This window comes from Ranitomeya variabilis, chromosome 2, assembly GCF_051348905.1.
Source record: "Ranitomeya variabilis isolate aRanVar5 chromosome 2, aRanVar5.hap1, whole genome shotgun sequence".
In the NCBI taxonomy this organism is placed as follows: Eukaryota; Metazoa; Chordata; class Amphibia; order Anura; family Dendrobatidae; genus Ranitomeya; species Ranitomeya variabilis.
The window spans coordinates 354,927,955-354,939,277 of NC_135233.1; positions in this window are offsets into that span (position 1 = coordinate 354,927,955).

An 11,323-nucleotide genomic window follows, 5' to 3' on the forward strand; every position below is an offset into this window, starting at 1 on the left:
TAGCCTTGCGCCACTTTTTTTGTTTGTTTTAACCCCTTAACGACCGCCTATACACCTTTTAACAGCGGCAGTTAAGGGTACTTAAACCACAGCGCCGTTAATTAACGGCGCTGTGGAAAAAGTGATTAGCGCCCCCCAGAGTGGGATTTTCTCTGGGGTCTCGGTTACCAGGGGTAGCCGAGACCCCAGAGAACATGATTCTGGTTTTTTTTTACCGACCCCCGAGTTGCGATCGCTGGTAATTAACCGTTTACCGGCGGTCGCAAAAAAAACCAAAAAACCACGATTTCCCATTTAATTTCTCTGTCCTCCGATGTGATCGGACATCAGAGGACAGAGAAATGGGGTCACCGATCGCCCCAGATAGCCCCCCCATACTCACCTGTCACCCCTGGTGCTCCTCGTGGCTCCTGATGGCCGCAGCCATTTTCTCCTGGCAAAAAAATGGCGGGCACATGCGCCGGCCGGCACCCGGGAGATCTTTGGTGTCTCGGCTGCCGGGGGTAGCCGAGACCCAAAGAACATGATCGGGGTTGGTTTTTACCGACCCCTGTTTTGCGATCGCCAGTAATTAACTGTTTACCGGTGACCGCAAAAAAAAAAAAAAAAGAGCGATGTGTAATTCTTTGTCCTCTGATGTGATCGCACATCAGAGGACAGAGAAATAGGGGGATTCGGGGACCCTATCATACTTACCGGTGTCCCTGGGTCCTTCTGTGTCCTCTCCTGGCCGCTGGCTTCTTCCTTCGGTAAGAAAATGGTGGGAGCATGCGCAGTGCGCCCGCCATGATCTGCTGGCTAGGGTTAGAGTTGGGGCTAAATTTAGGGTTAGGGTTGGGGCTAAAGTTAGGATTAGGGTTGGGGCTAAAGTTAGGGCTAGGGTTGGGGCTAAAATTAGGACTAGTGTTGCGGCTAAAGTTAGGGTTAGAGTTGGGATTAGGGTTTGGATTAGGGTTGGCATTAGGGTTACGTTTGGGATTAGGGTTAGGTTTGGGATTAGGGTTAAGGTTAGGGTTGGGATTAGGGGTGTATAGGGATTAGGGTTAGGTTTGAGGTTAGGGTTGAGATTAGGATTAGGGGTGTGTTGGATTTAGGGTTCTGATTAGGGTTATGTTTTTTTGGGGGTTAGGGTTGTGATTATCGTTAGGGTTGTGATTAGGATTATGGATCGGGTTGGCATTAGGGTTAGGGGTGTGTTGGGATTAGGGTTGGAGTTAGATTTGGGGGGTTTCCACTGTTTAGGTACATCAGGGGGTCTCAAAACGCCACAGCCAATTTTGCGCTGAAAAAGTCAAATGGTGCTCCCTCCCTTCTGAGCTCTGCCGTGCGCCCAAACAGTGGTTTACACCCACATATGGGGCATCAGCATACTTGGGATAAATTGGACAACAACTTTTGGGGTCCAATTTCTCCTGTTACCCTTGTGAAAATAAAAACTTGGGGGCTAAAAAATCTTTTTTGTGGAAAAAAAAATATTTTTTATTTTCACAACTCTGCATTATAAACTTCTGTGAAGCACTTGGGCATTCAAAGTTCTCACCACACATCTAGATAAGTTCCTTGGGGGGTCTAGTTTCCAAAATGGGGTCACTTTTGGGGGGTTTCTACTGTTTAGGTACATCAGGGTCTCTGCAAACGCAACATAATGCCAGCAGACCATTCTATCAAAGTCTGCATTCCAAAATGGTGTTCCTTCCCTTCCGAGCTCTGCCATGCGCTCAAACAGTTGTTCCCACCACACATGGGGTATCAGTGTACTCAGGACAAATTGGACAACAACTTTTGGGGTCCAATTTCTCTAGTTACCCTTGTCAAAATAAAAATTTGGGGGCTAAAACATCTTTTTTGTGGAAAAAATTTTTTATTTGTATTTTCACGACTCTGCATTATAAACTTCTGTGAAGCACTTGGGCATTCAAAGTTCTCACCACACATCTAGATAAGTTCCTTGGGGGGTCTAGTTTCCAAAATGGGGTCACTTGTGGGGGGTTTCTACTGTTTAGGTACATCGGGGGCTCTGCAAACGCAACATAACGCCCGCAGACCATTCTATCAAAGTCTGCATTCCAAAACGGCGCTCCTTCCCTTCCGAGCTCTGCCATGCGCCCAAACAGTGGTTTACCCCGACATATGGGGTACCAGCCTACTCAGCATAAATTACACAATAAATTTTGGGGTCCAATTGCTCCTGTTACCCTTGTGAAAGTAAAAATTTGTGGGTGAAAAATCATTTTTGTGGAAAAATATGATTTTTTTATTTTCATGGCTCTACATTATAAACTTCTGTGAAGCAGTTGGGGGTTCATAGTGCTCACCACACATCAAGATAAGCTTCTTTGGGGGTCTAATTTCCAAAATGGGGTCACTTGTGGGGGGTTTCTACTGTTTAGGTACATCAGGAGCTCTGCAAATGCAACATGACGCCCGCAGACCATCCCATCAAAGTCTGCATTCCAAGCGGCGCTCCTTCCCTTCCGAGCCCCGATGAGTGACCAAACAGTGCCTCTCCCACATATGGGGTATCAGCGTACTCAGGACAAACTGGTCAACAGATTTTGGGGTCCAATGTCTACTGTTACCCTTGAAAAAATTAAAAATTGCAGGCTAAAAATCATTTTTGAGGGGAAAAAAAGGATTTTTTATTTTCACGGCTCTACTTTATAAATTTCTGTGAAGCACTTGGGGGTTTAAAGTGCTCACCACACATCTAAATAAGTTCCTTAAGGGGTCTAGTTTCCAAAATGATGTCACTTGTGGGGGGTTTCCACTGTTTAGGCACATCAGGGGCTCTCCAAACGCGACATGGCGTCCGATCTCAATTCCAGCCAATTCTACATTGAAAAAGTAAAACGGCACTCCTTCTCTTCCAAGCTCTGCAGTGCGACCAAACAGTGGTTTACCCCCACATATGGGGTATCGGCGTACTCAAGAGAAATTTCACAACAACGTTTGTGGTCTAATTTCTCCTGTTACCCTTGTGAAAATAAAAATTTGGGGGCAAAAAGATCATTTTTGTGTAAACAAATGCGATTTTTTATTTGCACGGCTCTACTTTATAAACTTCTGTGAAGCACTTGGGGGCTCAAAGTGCTCACCACACACCTAGATAAGTTCCTTAAGGGGTCTAGTTTCCAAAATGGTGTCACTTGTGGGGGGTTTCCACTGTTTAGGCACATCAGGGGCTCTCCAAACGCGACATGGCGTCCGATCTCAATTCCAGCCAATTCTACATTGAAAAAGTAAAACGGCACTCCTTCTCTTCCAAGCTCTGCAGTGCGACCAAACAGTGGTTTACCCCCACATATGGGGTATCGGCGTACTCAGGAGAAATTTCACAACAACTTTTGTGGTCTAATTTCTCCTGTTACCCTTGTGAAAATAAAAATTTGGGGGCAAAAAGATCATTTTTGTGTAAACAAATGCGATTTTTTATTTGCACGGCTCTACTTTATAAACTTCTGTGAAGCACTTGGGGGCTCAAAGTGCTCACCACACACCTAGATAAGTTCCTTAAGGGGTCTAGTTTCCAAAATGGTGTCACTTGTGGGGGGTTTCTACTGTTTAGGCACATCAGGGGCTCTCTAAACGTGACATGGCATCCGATCTCAATTCCAGCCAATTCTGCATTGAAAAAGTCAAACGGCACTCCTTCTCTTCCAAGCTCTGCGGTGCACCCAAACAGTGGTTTACCCCCACATATGGGGTATCGGCGTATTCAGGAGAAATTGCACAACAAAATTTATGGTTACATTTCTGTTTTCCACTTGTGAAAATAAAAAAAATGGTTCTGAAGTAAAATGTTTGCAAAAAAAAGTTAAATGTTCATTTTTGCCTTCCACATTGTTTCAGTTCATGTAAAGCACGTAAAGGGTTAATAAACTTCTAGAATGTGGCTTTGAGCACCTTGAGGGGTGCAGTTTTTAAAATGGTGTCACACTTGGTTATTTTCTATCATATAGACCCCTCAAAATGACTTCAAATGTGATGTGGTCCCTAAAAAAATAATGGTGTTGTAAAAATGAGAAATTGCTGGTCAACTTTTAACCCTTATAACTCCCTAACAAAAAAAAAAAATTCTCCAAAATTGTGCTGATGTAAAGTAGACATGTGGGAAATGTTATTTATTAACTCTTTTTTGTGACATATTTCTCTGATTTCAGGGCATAAAAATAAAAAATTTGAAAATTGCAAAATTTTAAACATTTTCTCCATATTTCCATTTTTTTCATAAATAATCGCAAGTAATATCGAAGAAATGTTACCACTAACATGAAGTACAATGTGTCGCAAAAAAACAGTCTCAGAATCAGCAGGATCCGTTGAAGCGTTCCAGAGTTATAACCTCATAAAGTGATAGTGGTCAGAATTGTAAAAATTGGCTCGGTCATTAAGTACCAAATTGGCTCTGTCACTAAGGGGTTAAATTCACCGTAAAAGGCCTCTTATATCTGCGTACTCCAAGTTTGTACATTGTAGGCCAGTGTACCTCTTTTTTTTGCTGTCTGATACTCTAATTCTATATACCAATATTTTGCATTTTATAAAAAAAAACAGGCCACATATTTGCCAGAGTGGTATTTCCGTGACAGCCCTCACATATCTGCGTGCTCCAAGTTTGGGCATTGTAGGCCGGTGTACCTCTTTTTTTGCTGTGTGATGCTCTAATTCTATACAGCAGTATTTTGCATTTTATAAAAAAAAGAGGCCACATATGTTAGGAGTCGAGTTCCTGCCACTGCACGGGGGGAATCTTGAACCATGTCTGCGGTGGTCTTCCATTCTTCTCCAGCCGCAGTGGAATCTGCTCAGCGGAGACGCCGTTCTCAGCGCCTGGCTCAGACAGATATTGCACATTTGGTTACTGCTGCCCTTCCAAGTTCAGCCATTGTAACCAGTACTGTTCGGTGGCGAGCAGGCATTCCTGGGACTAAGTCCTGCTTCTCTCCTTCTGAGCGTGCCCAAGGGAAGACCTCTCATTGGAGGTCGGGGGTCACATGCTCAGGTCCTGTAGCGGCTTCTATTGGTCCACTAGGAAGGTCCTGAAGAGCTACAAGTATAAAAGGTTCGCATGGTCGCACGGTCATGCGGTAGTATCAATTGTGTTTGGCTGTTGCCAGTGGATACTCTACCACTCAGTCATACTGTATGTGGAGAGTCTGTTTAGCTCTGCGGCTGTACACTCAGTCAGGCAGCTAGCATGAGTGGGGGCAATTATCCTTGGCTTAGCATCTGGTTCCTTCATGTGTGCGGTTAGCACAGAAGAGTTCCAGAGCAAGCTCAACCCTAGATAGAGTAATACATTTCTGTGTACAGCACGACTCTGTGAAGCAACAGAGGTAGCTTACATTTCACACGGGGTGAGGTTAACCCACGTGTGAGCTCAGTGTTCATCCGCCACTACTTAGCAGCAGGTATCTCTGCACTGTGGACCCCGGACTGCGAACGCACCTCGTATCTATGCCAACACAGGAGGACAGCAGGAGCATTATAAAACTATTTATTCAAAGTTTATTAGAAAAGTTCATTAAAATTTACACACATTAAAAAAACACACCAAACAAAGACACCAAAAGGTAACATCAGTACATGTAATTGTGCATAAGTGAAGGATCCATAATCTCCAGAAGCCCCCTACAGAAACACCAAGCTGTGAAGCCTACGACAATAACCTATTTGTCACAATCATGCCAATTATGGATTTTACTATAAAAGTCTAGCTAACACACAGCCCAGAGTGGGGATTAATATGTGGAATGTTCGTGGAGAGACATGAGTAAAAAACCCACTGGCGTCAAAAAATATCCCCCCACTGAGACACCACTAGGAGCAGGATCTTACCCGGTACTGAGGACCCCTGAATTGGGCGCTACCCTTGGGCGCTACCGCAAGACAAAAAGACCTAACAATGGTCACTATATCCAAATCCACTTCGTCAGGAAGTTGTTCCAAAACGCACGTCGGGGTGCGCAGCCACGGGACTCAGCAACCCTAGAATTTTTTGTACCACTTTGCACTTTATTTCCTACTGTGGATTTGGATATAGTGACCTTTGTTAAGTCTTTTTGTCTTGCTGTCTTTGCACATATCACTTATCTTTGCACATATTCTTGGCAATTCATTAGCCACACATTAAATGAGTTATTTATATTTTATGCACGCTATATTATGAATTTTTATCTATTGTACACTATGATATGCACAGCTGAGTAGTATATATATATTTTTGTGAATCTGGGTTGCTGCTATTTGATTACATTATATACCATCTATATATTTTATGATTTCTTTTGTCCTGTCTTGTGCACATAAGTATCTTAAAATTAATTATTTGCCACTTTTTATTAATAAAGTCATTTTTTAATCGTATTCCAGCCTGTATGCTCTTTGGTGTTTCATGCTCTATGTTGCTTTGATTGTTCTCTCATTTTTTAGTTGTATCCACTATCGTTCACAGTACACTACGACTTTATATCTAAAAATATTTTTTTATGAAAAACACTATATTTTATCTTGAGTATTTTTTGGGGGTGTATCTGTGTTTTTAACTCTCATTACTCGGTGCGTTCCGCTAGCCCTAACAGTATACTAGCACCAGGGTCTAGCTAGTAATGGCAGACAAACAGCAACTGCTGCGGAACATCTAGCAGCTGGAGGGCAGGTTGGCGGCTCTCGAGCGTACAACCTCAGCTGTGGATGTTACCGCCGTAGCTGTTCAGGCTGCTAGTGTGGCTGCAGCATGTTTGTCCACTGCCACCCCTGTTCCGACTTTATCTCGCCTTCCGCTGCCAGATAAATGCTCTGGTGATAGTAAATCTTGTAGGGGTTTTGTGAGCCAGGGCGCAATACACCTCGAGCTCCTGGTTGCACGCTTTCCCACAGAGCAGGCAAAGGTGGGATTTATTATATCTCTCCTGTCGGACAGGGCGTTGGAGTGGGCTACACTTTTGTGGGAGTGTGGCAATCATGTGGTGCAGAATGCTCTGCTGTTCTTGAGCACTCTGAAGCAGGTCTTTTTAGGACCTCGAGTCACCCATGACACGGCGCTCCAACTGTTGGCATTGACTATGGGCTCATCCATGGTCAGCCATTTTGCCGTCCACTTTTGGACTTTAGCATCTGAGCTGGAGTGGTTGGATAAAGCCCTCATCCTTGTATTTTGGAGGGGGCTGGCTGACCATGTGAAGGACGCTTTGGCCACTAGGGAGTTCCCTGCCACACTGGAGGAGCTAATAGCCGTATCTACTTGTATAGATCTTCGTTTTAATGAACGAAGGTTGGAGCGAGCTGTTATGATCTGGTGGCCTAAGAGCGGGCATGAGACGTACTCTGGAGAAGGTGGTACCTGTACTGACCGCAGACCCTGAACTTAACACCGCAACTAGAAGTAGCCGTGGAATGTACCTAGCGCTCCCTAGACATCTCGACACAGCCGGATGACTAATTACCCCTAGAGATAGAAAAGGGAAAACTATCTTGCCTCAGAGAAAATCCCCAAAGGATAGACAGCCCCCCACAAATATTGACTGTGAGAGGAGAGGGAAAAAACATACACAGACTGAAATGAGAATTTAGCAAAGGAGGCCACTTCTAGCTAAATAGAAAGGATAGGACAGAGTACTATGCGTTCAGTATTAAAACACTAGAAAATATCCACCACAGAAAATACAAAATCTCCACAGCTAACTAAAGATATGGAGGGTATATCTGCATCTCCAGAGATACCAGCTTGGCTAAACAAATCCTTATACAGACCAAGCTGGACAAGACAAAAACATGGAAAAGCACTGAACAATAAGGCCACAGCATGTGGACAGCAAAAATCAAGGCCAGAACTTATCTTTGTTGAAATGAACTGCAAAGCAGAAGAGACCAGGCAGGGATGTGAATCCTCCAGGAACAATGGACAACTAGTACTGACTAAAGGGTGAAGCAAGACTAAATAGCCCAGTCAAAATTGCAAAAAGTGAACACACCTGATAAATGCTGCAATTCATAGACAGCAGCGCTACCACTTACAACCACCAGAGGGAGCCCAAGAGCAGAATTCACAACAGTACCCCCCCCCTGAACTGAACCCTCACCAGAGCCCCCAGGCCGATCCAGACGAGCCAAATGAAAGGCACGAACCAAATCATCAGCATGAACATCGGAGGCAACAACCCAAGAATTATCCTCCTGACCATAACCCTTCCATTTGACAAGATACTGAAGCTTCCGCCTCGAAAACCGAGAATCCAAAATCTTCTCAACCACATACTCCAACTCCCCATCAATCAACACCGGGGCAGGAGGATCAACAGAGGGAACAACGGGCACCACATATTTCCGCAACAAAGATCTGTGAAAAACATTATGGATGGAAAAAGAACCTGGAAGGGCCAAACGAAAAGACACTGGATTGATAATCTCAGAAATCCTATGAGGGCCAATAAACCGAGGCTTAAACTTAGGGGAAGAAACCTTCATAGGGACATGACGGGAAGACAACCAGACCAAATCCCCAACCCGAAGCCGGGAACCAACACACCGACGACGGTTAGCAAAACGCTGAGCCCCCTCCTGAGACAACACCAAATTGTCAACAACATGAGCCCAAATTTGCTGCAACCTGTCAACCACAGAGTCCACCCCAGGACAATCAGAAGGCTCAACCTGCCCCGAAGAAAAACGAGGATGAAAACCAGAGTTACAAAAGAAGGGTGAAACCAAGGTAGCAGAACTAGCCCGATTATTAAGCGCAAACTCAGCCAATGGCAAGAAAGCCACCCAATCATCCTGATCAGCAGACACAAAGCATCTCAAATAAGTTTCCAAAGTCTGATTAGTTCGCTCTGTTTGGCCATTTGTCTGAGGATGAAATGCAGAAGAAAAAGACAAATCAATGCCCAGCCTAGCACAAAAGGCCCGCCAAAACCTAGAAACAAACTGGGAACCTCCATCGGACACAATACTCTCCGGAATGCCATGCAAACGAACCACATGCTGAAAAAACAACGGAACCAAATCAGAAGAGGAAGGCAACTTAGGCAAAGGTACCAAATGAACCATCTTAGAAAACCAGTCACAAACCACCCAGATAACTGGCATCCTCTGGGAAACCGGAAGATCCGAAATAAAATCCATAGAAATATACGTCCAAGGCCTCTCAGGGACCGGCAAAGGCAAAAGCAACCCACTAGCGCGGGAACAGCAAGGCTTGGCCCACGCACAAGTCCCACAGGACTGCACAAAAGAACGCACATCCCGTGACAAAGAAGGCCACCAAAAGGACCTACCAACCAAATCTCTGGTACCAAAAATCTCAGGATGACCAGCTAACACAGAACAATGAACCTCTGAAATCACTTTACTAGTCCATCTGTCAGGAACAAATAATTTCCCCACTGGACAGCGGTCAGGTTTATCAGCCTGAAATTCCTGAAGAACCCGTCGTAAATCAGGGGAGATGGCAGAAAGAATCACCCCTTCCTTCAGAATACCGACCGGCTCAAGGACCCCAGGAGAATCAGGCAAAAAGCTCCAAGAGAGGGCATCAGCCTTAACATTCTTAGAACCTGGAAGATACGAGACCACAAAATCAAAACGGGAGAAAAACAGGGACCATCGGGCCTGTCTAGGATTCAGCCATTTGGCAGACTCGAGATAAATCAGATTCTTATGATCGGTCAAGACCACAATACGGTGCTTGGCCCCCTCAAGCCAATGTCGCCACTCCTCAAATGCCCACTTCATAGCCAACAACTCACGATTGCCGACATCATAATTGCGTTCCGCAGGCGAAAACTTTTGAGAAAAGAAGGCACACGGTTTCATCAAGGAACCATCAGAATTCCTCTGAGACAAAACGGCCCCTGCCCCAATCTCAGAAGCGTCATCCTCAACCTGAAAAGGAAGAGAAACATCCGGCTGACGCAACACAGGGGCAGAAGTAAATCGGCGTTTAAGCTCCTGAAAGGCAGAAACAGCTGCAGAGGACCAATTCGTCACATCAGCGCCATTCTTCGTCAAATCGGTCAGGGGTTTAACCACACTGGAGAAGTTGGCAATGAAACGGCGATAAAAATTAGCAAAGCCCAAAAATTTCTGAAGGCTCTTCACAGAAGTGGACTGGATCCAATCATGAATGGCCTGAACCTTAACCGGATCCATTTCTATAGATGAGGGAGAAAAAATGAAGCCCAAAAAAGAAATCTTCTGTACTCCAAAGAGGCACTTAGACCCCTTCACAAACAAGGCATTATCACGAAGGATCTGAAATACCATCCTGACTTGTTTCACATGAGACTCCCAATCATCTGAAAAAATCAAAATATCATCCAAATATACAATCATGAATTTATCAAGATAATTCCAAAATATATCATGCATGAAGGACTGAAACACAGATGGAGCATTAGAGAGTCCGAATGGCATCACAAGGTATTCAAAATGGCCTTCGGGCGTATTAAACGCAGTTTTCCATTCGTCACCCTGCTTAATACGAACAAGATTATATGCCCCTCGAAGGTCAATCTTAGTAAACCAACTAGCCCCTTAATCCTAGCAAACAGATCAGAAAGCAAAGGCAAAGGGTATTGGAATTTGACCGTGATCTTATTCAAGAGGCGATAATCAATACAGGGTCTCAAGGAGCCATCTTTTTTGACAAAAAAAAAAAACCTGCTCCCAATGGTGAAGAAGATGGCCGAATATGCCCCTTCTCCAAGGACTCCTTAACATAGCTCCGCATGGCGGTATGTTCTGGCACAGACAGGTTGAAAAGTCGGCCCTTAGGGAACTTACAGCCTGGAATCAAGTCAATAGCACAATCACAGTCCCTATGCGGTGGAAGGGAACTGGACTTGGGCTCATTGAATACATCCTGGAAATCTGACAAAAACTCAGGAATTTCAGAAGAGGGGGAGGAGGCAATTTACATCAAAGGAACGTCACCATGAACCCCCTGACAACCCCAACTAGTCAAAGACATAGATTTCCAATCTAATACCGGATTATGCACCTGTAACCATGGGAAACCCAGCACAATAGCATCATGCAAATTATGCAACACCAGAAAACGACAATCTTCCTGATGGGCTGGCACCATGCACATGGTCAGCTGTGTCCAAAACTGAGGTTTATTTTTAGCCAACGGTGTAGCATCAATGCCCCTCAAAGGAATAGGACCCTGCAAAGGCTGCAAGGGAAAACCATAATGTCTGGCAAATTCTAAGTCCATTAAGTTTAGAGCGGCACCTGAATCCACAAATGCCATGACAGAAAATGACGATAATGAGCAGATCAGGGTCACAGATAACAGAAATTTAGGTTGTACAGTACTGAT